At 44.7% G+C, this 19,402-nt stretch overlaps 1 protein-coding gene and 1 long non-coding RNA gene across 2 annotated transcripts in view; both read right to left on the bottom strand.

Annotated features, from left to right (window-relative positions):
* ELMO2 (engulfment and cell motility 2) overlaps nt 1–4,884 on the bottom strand; it is a 41,206-nt gene extending 36,322 nt beyond the window's left edge. Inside the window, exon 1 of the mRNA XM_008015310.3 lies at nt 4,795–4,884. The gene's annotated coding sequence lies outside the window, so the exon portion shown is untranslated. The remainder of the gene's footprint in view (nt 1–4,794) is intronic.
* A 693-nt stretch (nt 4,885–5,577) lies between these two features.
* The window catches only part of LOC140708923 (uncharacterized), a 29,697-nt gene continuing 15,872 nt past the window's right edge, over nt 5,578–19,402 (bottom strand). The window contains exons 2-3 of the long non-coding RNA XR_012089237.1: nt 11,771–11,852; nt 5,578–5,677 (exon numbers count right to left, since the gene is read on the bottom strand). This is a non-coding gene — a long non-coding RNA (uncharacterized lncRNA). The remainder of the gene's footprint in view (nt 5,678–11,770; nt 11,853–19,402) is intronic.

Genomic DNA, 19,402 nt, shown 5'->3' with positions numbered 1-19,402 from the left:
TCCTTAGCAGAGCATTCAACTTACTCCAGTTCCACCGTGGCTCTGTGGTGGAACCGGCTTTCAGACTCGCTTTTGCAGATGCCATGTTCTCGCCAGACCACCTGTTCCCTGAAAAACCATGCTCTTCTGAGTCTGTATGTTTGCTTGTGCTATTATTTCCTCTTCCTTGTCCAGCTGGCAAACTTCTACCCAACCTTCAAGGCCCAGCTAAGATAATCACTCTTCTATGTGGCTTTCCTAATCCTCTTACCTCAGGGAAATTTAATTGCAGCCTCATCTGTGATCCCAGTCTTTTATACATACCTTCATGATCCTACTGATTTACAATTCTCTATGTGCAGTCTCTTCCCTGGCTACCTACCATAGGTGTGATGTGCACACCAGCAGCGGCAGTATCCCTGGGAGCCTGTAATAATGGGGAAGCACCTCTCCACCCTAGACCCACCCAATCAGAATCTGTCTTCACACAAGATCCTGGGGGTGGTTCAAGCCTGACGTAGGCTCTAGATCAGATAAAGTCTGAGAAACAGTGGTTCTCAACTCTGGCTGTGAATGCACACCCCAGGTCATTTATAAACTCCAGATGATGTTAACAGGTGGCCAGGTCGACCTACAGCTCCAGGAGAGTTGACAACCTGAGGGCAAGGACTCAAGAAGCCTGAGTCTATTCCCCCATCTACTCTTCCCCCAGTTTGCAGCACACTGCCTGCCACATAGCTGTGTCCATAGAATTCTACAGGAAAACTCCCTCCAGGGTGCTTCCAGACCTAACTAAATGCCTTTAAAAGAAATTGCCTAGAACTTTCCAAATCCCTAACTACAGTGACTGAGGAGATGAATTTACAGAAAGTCAGCGTTTACAAACCACTTGCCTTGGTTTTTGGAAATGAGAGGAAACAGAAACTGAGATGGAAAATACAGATGAACTTTAGAATTAAACTTCAGAAAACGGTGGCTACACAGGGAGATGGACCTTGGGTAGGGAGAGAGTGTGGTGTGCTGGGAGGAGTCCTGGGTTATGACTAAAACCTCAGGCTGTGAACTCCTTCAATACCGACCATAACAGCACAGCATTGTTCTCAGCGTAAAATCAGGCCAAGCCCTTTCATTATAAGGGAACTGAAGTCCAGAGAAGCTGGCAAGGCCATGCCACCAGTTAGGGACAAAAGAAGGCCTAGGTCCTCCACTTCTGGTTTAGTCCTCCTCCTGCAGCACAGCTCTGCCACAAGCACAAGCCTTTCTGGACCTCAGGTCCTGATCTACAGGGGGTCTGGACTAGATGTTTTTGAGCTCTCTTCCAACTCTGGCCTTCTAGTGAGGCAGTGTAGCTTAACAGTTAGGAGCTGTGTTGTGGAGTGGGAAAGGCCTGAACTTGGATCCCAGCACTAACAATTTCCTTACCTATAAAATGGGGATTAGCATCAACCCTACCCTGTAAAGCTGTTGTGAGCATCAAGTAGGATAATAAAGCACTAAGTATAATAGCAGAATTCTAACTGTGTGAACCTGAAGAAACTGCAAAAGCTCTGAAACCACGTTTCCCCAACACAGAAAGCCCTACCTGCTAGGCACGTATATTGTGTATTGTTGACACAATGAGAGAGCATAGTGAAGGCAGTCCAGGAGGAAAGTCAATACAAAAGGCAAAGCATTTGTTGGTGTTCCACTATTATTATTACTGTTTCCCAGTGGAAGAACTTTGGAAAATGTTATGATCAGTTCCAAAGCAGCAGCCAATACAATGCCTGGCAAATAATAAGTGCTTAACAAATATTTTCTAGTGACTCACAGTAAACCAGCATAGCATGCCTAATAGGGTTAAAAATTCAAATGTCTTAGGCAGCCAAGCAGGTAAGTAAATAAAGTTCTTCATTACACCACATGATGCCTTGCATGCCATCTAGTCATTTTATGTGATCCAGTCTTATCTTTCCAAGTATACCTGAAGCATCCTGAAGATGAAGGCTATGACATATACCGCCCAATCACCAAAAATGGCCTAGAACAGTGCTGGTCACATGGTGGATACTCAGTGAACAATTGCTGAACTGGGGCTGTAGGCCGGGTGTGCTGGCTCATGCCTGTAATCTCAGAACTTTGGGAGGCCGAGGTGGGCGGGTCACTTGAGATCAGGAGTTCAATACCAGTCTGGCCAAAATGGTGAAACCTTGTCTCTACTAAAAATACAAAAATCAGCCAGGCATGGTGGCGTATGCCTGTAATCCCAGCTACTCAGGAGGATGAGGCACAAGAATCACTTGAACTCGGGAGGTGGAGGTTGCAGTGAGCCGAGATGGCACCACTGCACTCCAGCCTGGGTAACAAGAGTGAAACTCCGTCTCAAAAAAAAAGGAGAAAGAAGCCAGGCTGTAAACTCAGGCCCAGTATTCCCAGCACCTCTGAGATGCTGCATGGTATGTATGTTTTTCTGTCCAGGTCCTGGGACCAGACTTAGTCCAGGCTGGGCCGAGGTGTGGTGACGGTCAAAGAAGGACTTGCCTTGCAGGGTTTTCTTCAACTGCACCAAATATGCTTCTTGCTGAGCCACCTTGGCAGGTGATACTGCTACATCTGGACACATTATCTCAGCACAAAACAAGCTAGAATATGCTGTACACTGAAGTTTTTAAAGAATTTTGGTCCCTACTTCCTGTACCCTCAAACTTCCTTTGCACCTCCCTAGAGTAAGCATGAGGTATACAGAAAGACCAGATGGAAGATAACAGATAGAGGTCCTAATCCCACCTCCTCCACTTACAAACTCTAGAATTATCCCTGGCAGGCAACCTCTTTTAGAAACTTCACTATCGATAGCAGTAAAGTGCAGATAACAAGTTATCTCAGAATACGCTAGAGGGTATATAAAGTGTGTGACACTGTACAGCCCAATACCACAATCCCTGGCCATAGGTGGCTACTATGCACTTGAAAAGTGGCACAGGCTGCCCTCAGTGTAAAATACAAACCAGGTTTCAAAAATAGTACAAAAAACAAGAACATAAAATATCCCATTACTAATTTTACATTGATTATGTTATAATATAATTTTGGAATATATTGTGTTAAATATATTACTAAAATAATTTCAGCTGTTTCATTTAATGTGGCTACTATAAAATTTAAAATTATATCTATAACTCACATTACATTTCTATTAGACAGCAGCATCACTCTAGCATAGGGCCTGGCACACAAAAAGCATTCCAATTGTCAGTTTCATTCCCCTACAGGTAGGACATCGGTGACCACCATTCACATCCCCTTCCTATTGCCAAATTCAAACCCTGCCTTTATTTATTTGGCAAATATTTATAGTGCCTGGCCCTGTGTGAGATGCTAGAGATACAACATGAAGCAAAATCAGACACTATCTTCTTCGTGGACCTTACAATCTGGTGGGATGGACAGAGAAATATCAACACTTTTGTAAATAAATGTAAAACTGCAATTGTACAAGTGTTGCTAAGGACAAGTACCCAGGGTGATAAAGTGGGGTACTGGTCGAAGAGTCAGGGACAGGGATGCCTTCCCTGCAGAAGTGATGCTTAAGTGGAGATTTGAAGGATGAAGAAGAGTTTACAAGACTAAGCCGGGGGAGGAAGAGCAGACCAGGGAGGAGGAATACCCAATAAAAGGCCCCAAGGAAGGCAGGAGCTTGCGATGTAGAAGGAACAGAGAGGCCAGTGTGTGGAGAGCACTGAGCAAGCAGACGGACGAATAGACAGACTTGGGAGAAGTCAGCGGGACCAGATATCAAGGGCCTGGGTGAGGTTCTGGATCTGACCCTACAAAGGGGTGGGACGCCGGGCCAGTTTCATGCCCTAAGTATCCAGATTTGCTCTGCATTTCTCGGCTGGGTGCGGTGGCTCACGCCTGTAATCCCAGCACTCTGGGAGGCGGAGACGGGCGGATCACTTGAGGTCAGGAGTTCGAGACCAGCCTAACACGGTGAAACCTCGTCTCTATTAAAAATACAAAAATTAGCTGGGCGTGGTGGCAGGCGCCCGTAATCCGAGCTACTTGGGAGGCTGAGGCAGGAGAATAGCTGGAACCTGGGAGGCGGAGGTTGCAGTGAGCCGAGATCGCGCCATTGCACTCCAGCCTGGGTGGCAGAGCGAGACTCCATCTCAAAAGGTTTCCAAAAAAAAAAAAAGGAAAGGTTTCTCTGGGCACGGTGAGAGGCCGACAGGAGAGGGGCCCCTGTGCCTGCGGGCAGACCACTTAGGACACTGCAACTGTCCAGGCAGGAAGCGAGAGGGGCCTGAACTGAAGCGAGTGAGCGCAGGAGGTGGAAAGTACATGCACTGGGGGGGCTACTGAACCGGCAGGATCCACAGGGCGAACTGGTGGACGCGGGCAGCGGAGTCCAGGTCGAGTACGACCCCGGGCTTTGAAGTCGTGCGGGTCCGCCCCGAGCGCTCTCCGGCTTCTTCCAGACCCTCTCCTTGCCCTCCTTCCCCGATCTTCCCACCCAACGCCTCCCTCCTCCCTCCGACCGCTGCCCGGCCCAGCCCCCGCGCCTGCCTGCCTGGCCCGCCCTCTTCCGCCACGCGACGCCCCTTCTGGGTCCAGGACCCGGTCTCTCCTCCCTTCCTAAGGCCCCGGCAGGGCCGCCACCCATCACGGACCTGACGAACCGGCGCGGTCCAGCCCAGGCCCGCCCTCTCAGCCCCTCAGCCACCCGGGCAGACGCAGGCCGCAACGCGCGGCCTGGCCTCTCTTCCCTGCGTCTTTCAGGCCAGGCCCCTCTCCACCGCCTGCCGCGCCCCATCCCCCAGCGCGCCCCTCACTCACCAGGGCGCCGACCTAGGCCCAGCTCCCGCTCCCGGGTCTCCCCTCGGCTGCTCCTCCAGCCTCCGCCCGCCCCGCCTTCTTGGGACCCCGCCCCGCACAGGCCGGGCCGGGCTCCTATTGCTCTGACTCGCCGTCACGCTGAACTCTCTTTCTTCAATTGGGTTGCTTGTCTGTCACTCAAGGAGGGGCGGGCACAGCTGCCGGTAGAGGGGGGAAAACGCCGGCCGTCCCCGCCCCCCAGTGGAGGCCTCTTAAAGAAACAGGACGCCTTTCCCCCGCGGGCTACAGGGTCTGAAGGAACGTAATTTCCCAACAAACCCAAGAGGCAGCTTTCTTTTTCCCCCAAACTTTTTTATTTTCTTTTTGGTATGCAGTCCTAGAGTGAAGGAAAAGGCTTTTGTTCCCTGTGTCAAATCATAGGTTGTGAGCTCTAAGCGGGCCTCTGGTGGCACTCCGCCCTGTGCCCAGCGGGCACTTAACCGCACACTCAACAGTGGGGATAGCTGTGGTTTGGGGAACTGAGTGGGAGGTGACAGTCGTGTCAGAGGCTGTGAGCAGCCGCGCTGCTCACCACCGAGTTGGAGCTAATTATACCGGCACCCAGGGCTGACCGTGGGCGCTGAGCAGAGGCAGAAGGGTACAACTCAGCTGTGCTGTTGGAAGGGATCCGTGGGAGGTGGCATTCGTCACTGCACCTGCGGATCGGAACAAGGCCAGGCACCGCGCCAAGGACTCACTCCTGCTGTCTCTCTTCATGCTCACAGCAGCCCTGTGGTGGAGGGAGCATCGTGATCCCTTCGCTGCAGATTAGGAAACTGAGGCGCAGAGAAGGTCCGAGATCTTACAGTTCGTGAGGGGCAGAGCAAGATGCCAACCTATATGCCTGTTGGATTCCAAAGTTTATACTTTAATCGTTCGTCTAGCAGATTCTTACAACAATCCTGGGAGGTGCGTATACAGTTGTCCGTTTACAGATAAAGAAACATACTCAGCAAAGAGACGATGTAATGACATAGGGCACTGCGCAGTCTGCAAAGCAGTTTTACGTATGTTGTTTCCTTTGATCCTCAAAACATCTTGGAATTAAATATGATTTTTGTTTGTTAGTCCTATTTTACAGGTGAATAAAGTGAGGCTTGGGGAGGTTGAGGCTTAGCCATAACTAACATTGCTAAAGCTCTGGCAGGAGTTACTCTTTCTCCTTCTCACTGGCTGGACCCAGCCTTGACCTTGTGATGATGATGATGATGTGCTAAGGGGACAGAGCCGCAGCACAGAAGGTGCCATATGCTACCTGCCTACTTGGGACACTCACTTCATACTCTTATGGAAAGAGAAATGGGGGGCCGGGCGCGGTGGCTCAAGCCTGTAATCCCAGCACTTTGGGAGGCCGAGACGGGCGGATCACGAGGTCAGGAGATCGAGACCATCCTGGCGAACACGGTGAAACCCTGTGTCTACTAAAAAAATACAAAAAAACTAGCCGGGCGAGGTGGCGGGCGCCTGTAGTCCCAGCTACTCGGGAGGCTGAGGCGGGAGAATGGCGTAAACCCGGGAGGCGGAGCTTGCAGTGAGCTGAGATCCAGCCACTGCACTCCAGCCTGGGAGACAGAGCCAGACTCCATCTCAAAAAAAAAAAAAAAAAAAAGGAAAGAGAAATGATCTTCTCCATTCCTTTTATTATTAACTTTGATAGTAGAGAGGGCTGTTAGAGTCAATCTTGCACTCACACAACACTGAAGATGAAAGCCTTAAATTTGTACCCTGGGTGCCTCACTTTGCTTCATCCTAGTCCTGGCCCTGCGTAATACACATTTATCCAAGGAATGAATCACTCACTTTAGCTTTACAAGAGTGTGTCATTTTTTTTCCCTGATATTGCCAGTGCAGGTTCTTTGATTGCTAGTCTTAGGAATCAATTCTGGCTAACTTTACCCAAAAAAAGATTTTATTGGCAGGCTAGTGTTTAACTCACAGAGGTAACAGGAAGCTGGAGAATCAGGCTTAGAAAAGGACAGAAAGTGGAGATGCTTTGAGAGTTTAGGCAGGCAAGTGAATCAATTCTATGTTTTTCTTCCCTTTCTTGACCAGAGTTTTCTTTGATGAGTCAAAGTCCCTGGAGCAAGGGTTCGATTGGCTGAGCTCAGGTAACACATCCACACTTTAGCTAAGGAGGGCAGGCACCTTGATGGACAGCTCCACCAAGACTGCACAGAATTGCAGAGTTCTAGATCCCTCTTCCTCCATCCACCTCAGCTGCTCCCAGTGGGCAACTAGGTTCAGGTGCCCTGTTTTCAGGCTGGGATGAGATAGGAGGAGTACCTGCAACTGAATGTCATGATTACACAAATGCAATTGTGTCTGGCACGTGGGAGAGGATAGCAGAGATTCTGAGCTTTGGAACCTTATAGACCTTTGTGCTATTTACCAGCTGTTTGTCCCTGGGTAAGTTACTGGATCTTTCTGAGCCTGTCTCCTCATGTGTACAATGGGGAGAATAACAGTACCAGCCTTAATGGATTGTTGTGAGACGTGAGATCACTATAAATGTACAACAGTTAGCAAAATGTCTGCATTTAAGTGCTCAATAAATTGTAAATTATAAAATTGTAAAATTATAGTAGGTCTTCCATAAGTACGTATTGTGTCAGTGAATTATCTACCCCTCTCAGTTCTCTAATACATTTGACTTTTGTTTATTTTTTTGTTTTTGAGACACAGTCTCCCTCTGTCACTTGGGCTGGAGTGCAGCGGCATGATCTTGGTTCACTGAAACCTCCGCCTCCCAGTTTCAAGAGATTCTCCTGCCTCAGCCTCCCAAGTAGCTGGGACTACAGGTGTGCACCACCACGTCTGGCTAATGTTTGTATTTTTAGTAGAGACGGGGTTTCCCCATGTTGACCAGGCTGGTCTCGAACTCCTAACCTCAAGTGATCTGCCTGCCTCAGCCTCCCAAAGTGCTGGGATTATAGGCATGAGCCACCGCACCCGGCCTATATGGCCCATCTTTAGAGTGGTGGGGAGCTTAGAGACAAAATCTTTACCATGGTCTACAAGACCCTAGATGATCTGGCACTTTACTTCTCAGATTTAATCTATTCCTACTCTCCTGCTAACTTACTGTTTGAGTCTTACATACTAATTTCCCATTCTCTGAACACACACTTTCTTCTCATCTCTGTGCCTTTGCACTTGCCGTTCCCTCTCCCGGAATGCTCTTCCCCCAGCTCATCACATGGCTTCCATCTTCACTTTATTCAGGCCATGCTCTGTTATCTCCTCTTCCAAGTGTTCCCTGACAACTCTGTCTCCTATCATCCAGCCCCTCCACCCCTCTCTTCCCTTAACCTGCTCTAGCCTTCTCCCTAGCACTGCATGTCATATTACTTTGTTTTGTTTTCTGACTTCTCCATTAGTTGTAAGCTCCATGATGGCAGAGATCTTGACTGTCTTGTTCATAGCTGTATCTCTACTACCTAGAACATATCTATTATATCATTATAGTACATAATATGCGGTCAATATCTTATTTTGACCTTGTAAAATAATGGTTGCATCATTGAATAAACAAAAATGACCTGTGGGTAAATGGAAGGTTTCTATGAACTTGACTTATACTTAAATCTCTCTAAACACTTACAGATTAATCATGGCCCTTCCCGCATAGAATTAGTGTCAAATACAACCCCTGCCACCACACCAAAAGATGTGAGATGGAATCTTGCTCTGTTGCCTAGGCTGAAGTGCAGTGGCGTGATGTTGGCTCACTGCAACTTCCACCCGCTAGGTTCAAGCAATTCTTCCGCCTCAGCCTCCCAAGTAGCTGGGATTACAGGTACCTGCTGCCACACCCGGCTATTTTTTTTTTTTTTTTTTTGTATTTTTATTAGAGACAGGTCTTCACCATGTTGGCCAGACTGGTCTCAAACTCCTGACCTCAAGTGATCTGCCCACCTCGGCCTCCCAAAGTGCTGGAATTACAGGCGTGAGCCACTGTGCCCGTCCCAAAAGGATTTTTACATGGTGGCTCATACATGTCAAAACCTTCATTTATCTGCTAAAGGAAATAGAACTAGCATTTATCATGGGTTTACTATGTGCCAAGGGTTATACTGGAGGCTGTTATACACATTATCACACTTAAAACTGTCAATTTTCTATGGCATATTAGTGTGCCCATTTTGCAGATGAGAAAGATTGAAGACTAGAGATGTGAAAAACTTGCTAAGGCACTTCAGCCTGGCTGGTACCCAGTCAGTCTGACTTTCTCTTTATACCACTCAGTGGAAACAGCATTCCACTGTGCATTTAATTCTTCATTTTTTTCACACTTATTAATCCTGGATATAGATGACACTGTGTATTAAGGTCTTTACATGATTTATCTCATTTGATCCTCATGTTTCTACAAAACACATACTGCTGTCACCTTTACTTTACAAACAAGGAAACTGAGGCACAGAGACTTTAGACATTTGCCCACGGTTACCTGGTTGAGTGGTGAAGCCAGTATTTAAACCTGGCTCTGTTTAATGTCAAGGCCTCTGTCTTTTCTGCAATAGCGCGCTGTCTCCCTTAAGACCACTCTCTGCCTCAGATAGAAAGAGAAGAAAAGTGGCTAAAACAGGAGAATAAAAGTATCATTAAGAAAATTCATGGTGACTTGGTTCTTGAAACGGGAAGCAAAAGGGCAGGAGGCAGCCAGCCAGTCTAGCACCAGCGCTTGCAGGCTAGGGGTTCACATAACTCACAATAACTTAATTTGCAAAGATCGTTCTTCCAGGAACTGGGTGGCGGAGGGTGGGGGGTGGGTGGCGGGTGGTGGTGGTTATGGTGTATTTGTGTGAGTGGAACCCAGGAAGGGGCCGGACTTTCTTGGTGAGCAGTGGCTGTCAGCCCCGGGAGGGCGTGCTCAAGCCGCCTGCAGGAGACCAGCGCCCTCTGCTGGCATCGGAAGCCACCTTCCAACATCAAGCAAGCCGGTTGTGTGTGTGGGTGTGCGCGTGTGTGTGTGGCATTGGAGAAGTAATGAGATTTGAAAATTTTCATTTTTTTTTTTTTCTGATACAGGGTCTCACTCTGTCTCCCAGGCTGGAGTGCAGTGGTGCGATCATGGCTCACTGTAGGTTCGACCTCCTGGGCAGCGATCCTCCTGCCTCAGCCTCCCGAGTAGCTGTGACTACAGGCATGCGCCACCATTCCTGGGTAATTTTAAAGTTTTTTTGTAGAGATGGGGGCCTCACTATGTTGCCCAGGCTGGTCTTAAACTCCCGGGCTCAAGTGATCCTCCTGCCTTAGCCTCCCAAAGTTTTGGGATTACAGGCATGAGCCACTGCAGCTGGCTGAGATTTGCAAAATTTCTAATGCACACAGTAAATAAAAATAATAGCTGCCACTTAGCAATATAACATTGGAGTGGGGATCAGGGTCTGTTTTAAGGATTTTGCATTAATTTATTTACTCCTAGGGACTTTACATACTGCATCTAATTTAACCTTTACCCCGACCCCCTGAATTAGGAATTATTGTTATGACTTTGATTTTTCACACGAGGAGCTGACGGAGAGATTAGGTCATTTGCTGTACTGCTATTAAGTGGCAGATCTGGGGCTTGAACAAGTGGACTCTGACCAGGTCTGTGCCCTGGAAATGACCACACTGCCCTTCTTTGGGTCTGGAGTGCCCCCTGGCAAGTCTCCTCGTACAGAGCCTCACTCAGAGCAGACACACAGCAAGGGCTCAGTGCTTCTGAAAATGGTAACCAGGCTGGGACTTGGTGGTGAGTTTGCTGCTTTTTGTATTCAAGCTCAGGGAGGCTGTAGACTCGCTGGGTGGCTGGCCTTAGAATCCCCTGCATCTGTCTGAACCAGAGATAAGCCTCCAGCCACTGCTCAGCTTGGCCCCCCGGAATCTGCTTGTCCAATAGTAACCACATTACAATAGTGCAACATTTTGTTTGGCTACAACAAAGCAGACAGTCCTAATGAACAATGCAAAACATTTAGCACCCAGGGAGGTACCAGTACTGACAGATCAGAACAGACAGCCCCTCCCCCCAGGGTCCCAGGAGACAGTCCCTCTGCCTCCCCCACAGTATGGCCAAGGCTTTAACCCTTTTACTTACTGGAATGTGGGCCATTGGAGATGGAAGATGAGGTCAGGGTTGCTGGGGAAGAGTGGTTTGAGGCAGCTACTATTTACCAATGAATATGGAAGAATTTCAATATTTTAACAGTTGGCGTGGCTATGCTGGCCGAATACTGCCATTCTTACTGTGGGTCCTGGGGTAGTAGTAGGAACTCACTCATGGGTCTGGTGCAGGGGTTACACAAACAAAAGCAAGTGAAGGTCCTGCTTCTACTTTAGAGAGGTATTCAGTCAATGAGAGTTGGTGTTAACGGCCTGAACAGATATGTGTGTGTGTTGGGGGGGGGCGTTGTTGGGGTGGTGAGAATGAGCTAGTCTTGCTGACTCCAGACCCCATCTCGCCATCCATTGCTTTCATTCTCTTCAATTGTAGCTGAGTCCTGGAACCCAGAGCCTGGGGTGGGTTGGGGGTTCCTTAACCGGTCTGTGGTCACTTTGCTTCACTAGACACCTCCCTGAGTTTTACAGAACTGGCTCAGTTTGTCCAGAGCAGCTGCCCATTTGTTGAAAAACTGAGGCAGCCATGATACAGGAAGTAAAGGCCTGGCTGTGGAGGGTTGGCTGCCGGAAGTGACCATGAGGTGAGGCTCTGGTTAATCTAGGAAGACCTCTACATATGATCATCTGTCTATTCTTTCCAGAAACATCTGTTGAGTGTTCCGTGTCTGCTAGCTAGTGGCTGTATGTTAGTGATCAAAACAAACATGGTCCCTGTCCTCCTGGCATTCACAGTGACACAGGGGAGACAGACAGCATATAAAGAAGCAAACAAGCATATCAGTGTGATTATAAACTGTGATAAATGTAATAGGAAAATGATTAGGCTTACCTCCCCATATTCCAGCAATCAAAGCAGGAGGAGAGTGTAGTCATGGAGGTCCTCCCTGTGGAGGTGATGATTCTGTTGAGACCTGGTGGATGAATAGGAGTTTTCCAAGTAAGAAGTGAAGGTTAGGGTGTTACAGGTAGAAGGAACAGCAAAAAAAAAAAAAAAAAAAAAAAATCATGACTTCACCTGGGTGGTTGGATTACAAAAGCAGAGAGAAGAGAAGAGAAGGGTTAAGGAGAAGGCAGCTACTACTAAGGGCCTTGTTGGCCCTGCTGTGGTGAGGGTAGGTTTTATTCTATATATAATAGGAATCCACTGGAAGATTGCAAACAGGGGAATTACAAAATCTGATTTAAGTTTTGAAAAATATCTAGTTGGTTGCTGTGACCAGATTGTGTTGAGACTAGCTTGTAGAATACAAAGATGGAAGCAAGAAGTCCGAGTGGGATGCAAATATTAAAAAGCCCCCACCCTCATAGGAAAAGACTGATTGTTCTATGGCCTTAGTAATAAGCCACCACCAGAACTGGTCTTAAACCTAATAGGTTAATGGCAACTCATCTCACTGAATCTGCATCTGAAACCAACCAATCAGTGATAGTCTGTGCTTTGAGAATCAGCCGAGCTGCCCCAGATTCACTGCAGTGAGTAGGTTTCTCAGGCTGGTGTCACTCCTCTCTCTGCTTGGAAACCAACCTCATCCCCAAACGAATTCTTCCCCAAACCTATATAAGATTAACAGTTTGTTTTGCTCATCCAGACTATACCTGACCATCAAAGGGCTCCTGTGCTTAAAGAAGCAAGAAATGCATCTGATTGCAGACACTAAGGGGTGGTTTTATCCTCCAGTAGACGTTGCTTTTATAAGGGTGGTTTTATAAGGGTGGTTTTATAAGGGTACTTTTATAAGGGGTGGTTTTATCCTCCAGTAGAGGCTGGTCAGGCTGCTACAACAAAATGCCATAGGCTGGGTGGCTTATAAACAGCAAATATTTATTTCTTACAGTTCTCGGGGCTGCGAAGTCCAAGAATGAAATGTCATCAGATTTGATGTCTAATGAGGGCTGCCTTATTGGTTCACAGAGAGCCATCTTCTCACTGTGTCCTCACATGGCAGAAGGGGAAAGGAGCTCTCTGAAGTCTCTTTTATGAGGGCACCAATCCCATTCATGATGGCTCCACACTCATGACCTAATCACCCCCTAAAGGCCCCACTCTAAATACAATCACATTGAGCATTAGTTTCCAACATATGAATGGATGGTGGGGCAGAGGGTAGGGGGCACATGGAGCAGCTATTCAGTCTGTAGCAGGGGTCTTTATAGTCATCCAGGCTATCCATGGTGATGGTCTGTTCTCTTGTCACTGCTGAGGATGTCATCCTGGGGTTTATTCTCTAACCCTCCCTGGGCCAGGCGCCTATAGCTGACAAACCCTTTGCTGAAGGACATTATCTTTCTTTTGAAGATTTTGTGTCTTTATTTACGTGTACAGTTGCATCTTGTCTCAGGGGATGTTCTGCCCCTTCAAGGGAATGTGTCAATCGGAGTTGAGTCGAGAGAGAAACAATACCAGTTATTTGAACAGATGTAAGTCAATATAAAGAATTGTTAACAGGGTATAAAGTTGTTAAGTAGGTCCCCCGGAAAGGATCAAAAGAACTCTAAGCTCTCATGGGGGTAGTGACTACAGAAAGCATCTACCACCTCTAGGGCTGAAAGGAATGAAGGAAAGACATTGGAATTATCAAGACTTAGAATCTGGTCTGCAAGTTTTGAAGAAACTTGCAAACTGGACTCAGCTGGTGCTACAAGAAGACACTGCACCACTGTTGCCGCAGTGAATAAGTGATGCTCAAAACAACTCCACAAAAAGCAAACAGGAAAGAGCAAAGCCTTTTCCTCTTCCAGACTTGTAGCTCCCTTGAGCACCCGCATTAGCAGAGACTAAGAGAGCCGCTGGTGAAGCAAAAGTGCAGTTTTTCTGAATTCCAGCCAGCACCACAGAGCAGGGTATGGAAAGGTGGGTTTGGAGCTGAGAGCCAGCAGTTTAATAACTGGAACAGGGGACATTATATTTCTCTGTTTCTATCCTGCTTTTATAAAATGTTTAATTATCAGAGGCCAACCTCATTTCTAAGATTTGGGGAAGTCATCTCATTGTCATCTCAAGTGCTTCTCTTAAGTTGCTTTCTGTTTGGTTGTGGGGGCAGATGCATGTACAATCAGCTGATTCTTAGCAACATGTGATGCTTTTGGTGAATGAAGGGCCAGAGGAAGTGGAGGAATGTGGGGACATGTGGGGACAGTTCAGCCTGGATGGTTCTAATCCTTAGAAGTGGCACAATGCATTTGTACTAGGCATTAAAGGATGAGTGATGAGTACAATTCCAACTGAGTTGACAAAAGAGTCACTGTAAGATCCATTTTACAGAAGAAGAAACTGAGGCCCAGAGAGTTCGTTTCTGGAGTCACAAAGTACCACATCCATCCATCCGACTGCTTAGCCTGGAGTCCTAAACCACTGCCCTGTGACCCTAGCTTGCAATTTCTTCAGGTTTATCATCCTATAAAACTGGAATAATGACACTTGCCTTTTGGGGTAGTGGTGACCGTTAACTGGTGTCATATATTAAAAACATAAAGCCATTTTGGAAGACAGATGCTGGGCACATTTCTACTCCCACTCACCAGCCTTGCTACTTGTAGTTCAAATTTGTACCTCAGCAAAGTTATAAATCAGTCCATGTCATAGATCTGGAGGTGGGAGGGGTGGTGGCGTTCTTACACAGTTGAAACTAAGAACATAAAATCCGTGAATGTCATTATCGCAGTGAATGCTAATAATAAGGATAATGATAAGAATGGTAATATGATTCCACTTAATAAATACCTACTATGTATGTGCCAGGTATTTTACATATATTATATCACTATTTGCCTATTCAGCAAATAGGTATTTAGTGTGCAACACGTGCCTGGCATTATGTTAATGCTAATTGCCATAATGAAACTGAGTGGTAGGTCTTATCATTCCTGTTTAACAGATGATGAAGTTGAGACTCACCCCTCTGGCCTCTTTTCTCATTTGTACAACAGGGACAATAATAATCCTACCTCTAGGATGCATCAGGGATTACAGTTCATATAGCATATTGCCTGGGACATAGCAGATACTCAATATATGCTTGTTACTTAATAGATTAACACTACTATTGCTGCTAGTGCAACCTCTGCTCAGGGTCACAGAGCTAGCAAATGGCCTATCTGACTCCACAGCCTCTGCTCTGTCCCCTCTGTCATGTTCTTTATGCTAAGTTAGTCTTTTTACTGTGGCTGCCTTCCCACAAAGGCAGGCCTGGCTTTACTATAAATTCTGTTGGAAGAAAAGGAGGAGCAGCCAGAGGGCACCAAGTCACAGCAGAAACAGCTGTTTTGAAACAGAGGCGGGTCCCAGGAGTAGCTATTATCATTTTTTTCTCATAAAAGTGATCTATGGATGATTGGGTCAAGATGGCAGATGAGACACTTAACAGCAGCCTCGCCCCACCCCTAAATATCTAGAAATAACAGAAATGTGTGTGTGTGTTCCAAAACCATATGGAAAATCAGGGAGGCACGCCTCCAGTGGTTTAGAAACTACAAAAGATGAGATTAAAGAGAAGAGAAAACAGCCTCAAACACACCAAGGCAGTAAATAATGGGTGTCATTCCAAGGGTGGTAGATACCTAGAGCCAAGAGGTTGGGGACATAGGGGATTGATTTGGAGCGATGCAATAGAAGCCATCAGGCATGGTGACCAGCTCCCTCCCATCCACCCTGCTTTGGCTAAATAGTAAGTTACATAGGTGTCTCCCCACAGATAGCAGCAGTAAGTCTCAATGCAAAACTGTATCCTGGGTGGGTGGGTTGAGAAACAGAGGTCTCCAAGTCCATAAAACAAATTTATATTCTACCCCTGGAGTTAGAATGTGGTGAACAGAGAAAGCACTTTCAGATAGGCTGACAAGAAATTTTAAACTTCAAAATAAAAACATAGCCAAGAGTTACCAGATATTTGGAAAATCCAACACATGAAACAGTAACATCAAAAACAACAAACCAAAGAGCTTACACCTGAGGAAATAAAGAGAGCAAATAGAACCAGACTATGGAATAAGTATCATTATATACCTCAGACAAATGGTAGAGCCTACTGTATTCATTTTTTTAAAAAATAAAAATATGCATCGAGGTTTTAGAAATTAAAAAATTATTCTTGAAATAAAAATCTCAATAGATGGGTTGAATAGCAAAATGGATTGGAGAATATATCAGTGAACCAGAATATCATGCTAAGTAATTCTCCCAGAATGCAGTGCAAAACAATAAATAGATGGGTAGAATGAACAAAATGTTATGAGATATGAAAGACAGACATAAAAGTTCCACTCTCTACTTAATGTGAATTACAGGAGAGAAGAAAATTAAGGAAGGAGAGTACCTAAAAGAAGGCAAAAATTTAAGACAATTTCTTAGAAATTGGAAATACTCATATTGAGAGGAACCAGTGAATATTTACAGGAAGAATGTAAAAAGACTGACATGTAAGTAAATCATGATGAAATTTCAGGACACTAAGGATAAGGAGGAAACTCTGAATGTTTTCAGAGTGAAAAAAATTATGCAGGATGGAATAAGAGTAAGATTGATATCAGACATTTGCAACATAGTAAGAAAGAAACCAGAATAACATCTTTAAAGTTTTCTGGTGAAGATACTTGTGAAGTTAGGATTCTTGTTAAAGTGAACTAAATATGGCCTGAGAAGGACTCCATACTTGTGGACTAACCATAACCTAACTTAATAGACAAGATTGAAAACCTAGCTTAGGAGTATGCGTCTGTAACAGTAGCTGAGTCTTGGCCAATCCCAGCAGCCATACTCCAATCACTCATACACTGCTGAGTGTTCAAACTGTGTTCAAATAAGTCAAATGCCAACTTGTAACCAATCCAGCTGTTTCTTTACCTCACTTCCAATTTCTGTGTGTCAGTTTCCTTTTTTTGTCTAGAAATTTGTTCTGATCATGAGGCATCCCTGAAGTATCTCTGAATCTACTGTGGTTCTGGAGGCTGCCTGACTTGTGAATTGTTTTTTCTTCTTGCTCAATTAAACTCCATTAAGTTTAATTTGAAGTGTTCTTTTAACATTCTTTAACCAGCCAAACTGCAAGTGAATGTGAGGACATCATAAAGACATTTTAAGACACACAAGCAGATTCAAAAAGCTTATAATTCACTGTCCACATACAGTAACCTTTCTCAACAGGGTACCATTGGCATTTGGGGTGGAACAATTCTTCATTGTGTAAGACTGATCCACACATTGCAGGTTGCTTAGTGTCCTTGACCATCATCCATTAAATGCCAGTAGCATTTCTCCTCTCCGTGACAATATACAACAGCCCCACATTTGGAGGGGGTGCTGTATCACCTCTGGTTGATAAACCACTGTCTAGAAAATATATTCAAAGAGAAAATAAATCTAGGAAGAAAAAAAGGGATATAAGAAGCACAGGGGAGCAAGATAATCGGTAAAGTTTACTTTTAAGTCTAAATAAATTATAACAATAAACCTATAATAATAAACTAAAATCTGAGATAACTCAGGACGGAGAGTTATGAAGTCTGCAAAGGAGGTAGGAGAGAGAAGTAAAAGCATGCTAGGAGCCTCATTTTATTTATACAATTAGCTCTGGATGTCAATTAATAATATGTGTAACTATGTGTATAAGAATATAAAGATACAGGAACTAAACATATACTTTTCAAGTCATTAGAAGAAATATTAGTTGGGAAGAAGTAAAATGCCAGCAGCTAACCGAAGATCAGAGATGAAAAAGAAACACAAGAACAGCATATAAAATAGAAAGCACAAGGTAAATTGGTAGAAAATGTGCAAATATATCAGTAACCACAATAAATATGACACTGTCAAATTCGCTGCTAAAAGACAGAGACTTTTGAATTGAGTTTTAAAAGAGTCAAACCATGTGTTGTTGTATAAGACACAGTAAAACAGAGTAATACAGAAAGATTGAAAATAAAGAGATGGAAAATGTCACTGGGAAAATGCCAGGAAAAGGAAAGCAAGCGGTACAAGCAATCTTACCATTTGACAAAATGGATTTTAAGGCAAAAATAATCATTGTTACTCAAAAAGACAAAAAGTAATATTTCATAGTGATAAAATACTCAATCTACTACTCAGTTTAACCTTATGCTTATGTGTGCCTAGTAACATAGGATTGAAATGTGTAATACAAAAACTGCCAATTATAAGGAGAAAACAAATCCGTGGCTTCGTGGGAAACTTTGCCTTTAGAAATCTACCAAACAAGGAGTCAAAAATCAAGTAAGAAACATAAAGACCTAGTACCACAATCAACAAGGTTTTATTATTACTATATATTTATTTATTACTATTTTATTTCTTTTATTTACTATTTTATTTTATTTATTACTATTGTTCTGTCACCCAGGCTGGAGTGCAGTGGTACCATCTCAGCTCACTGCAGTCTCAACTTCCCAGGCTCCAGCGATCCTCCCATCACAGCCTCCCAAGTAGCTGGGACCACAAGTGTACACCACCATGCCTGGCTAATTTTTGTATTTTTTGGTAGAAATGGGGTTTCACCATGTTGCCCGGGCTGGTCTCAAACTCCTGAACTCAAGTGATTTACCCACCTCGGCCTCCCAAAGTGCTGAAATCACAAATATGAGCCACTGCAGCCAGCACAACAAGTTTAATCAAATAAATTTATATAGAGATAAATGTTTGCCCTTTTCAAACACACGATAGTTTTACAAAAATTGTCCTGACTTGAAATAATAGCTTTTTTTCTTTTTAGCCTTTTCTTTCCCCTTTTCTCTCCAATTATACAACCTGCTTCTCTTTCCAGGTAACGCTGCTAGCAGAGTGAATGTATCCATCTATATCTTTCTTCATGCTCATAAAATCATATCTAAATATATACATATATATGTAAATTTCTCTTCCTATAGCTTACAAAAATAGAACCATAGTTTATAAATTTCTCTGCATCTTTCAGAAATGGAAGACGGAAGTGCTCTCAAGTCAGTAGACAGAGGTTTAAGTTATTCTTGTTAAATGGCTGCATTATGTCATGATATAAATGTATTGCAATTTACTCAATAATTCTTCTATCTATGGGCATTCACATTGTTTTCAGGTTTTTTCCCCCAATTGCAATCATGATCACTGTTGTTGGGAACATCCATATACACATATATTCTGGTGTTTTTATTTCTATGGGATGAATTCCCATGCGTGGGATTGCCGGGTGAAATAATGTGTGGAGTTGTTTTCTTTTGATATATGTTGCCAGATTGCTCTCCAACAAGGTCACAGCTGCTGGCGATGTGGTGAAGAGCGTCCCTTTCCAGCCTGTAGTAGGTGTTATCATGTTCCCAATTTGCTAGTCTGATGTGAGTAAAGTGATAACTGATTGTTGTATAATTTACATTTCCTTAACTCTTAGGGAGACTGAACATCTTTTTACATTTATTTGACATTTGGACTTGTTCTTTCGGGAATTGCCTAAGACAGTTTTTGATCATTTTTATTCTG

Source organism: Chlorocebus sabaeus, chromosome 2 (assembly GCF_047675955.1).
Source record: "Chlorocebus sabaeus isolate Y175 chromosome 2, mChlSab1.0.hap1, whole genome shotgun sequence".
Lineage (NCBI taxonomy): Eukaryota > Metazoa > Chordata > Mammalia > Primates > Cercopithecidae > Chlorocebus > Chlorocebus sabaeus.
Note: the sequence above shows the minus strand (reverse complement) of the source record. Positions and strands in the feature narration are given on the sequence as shown.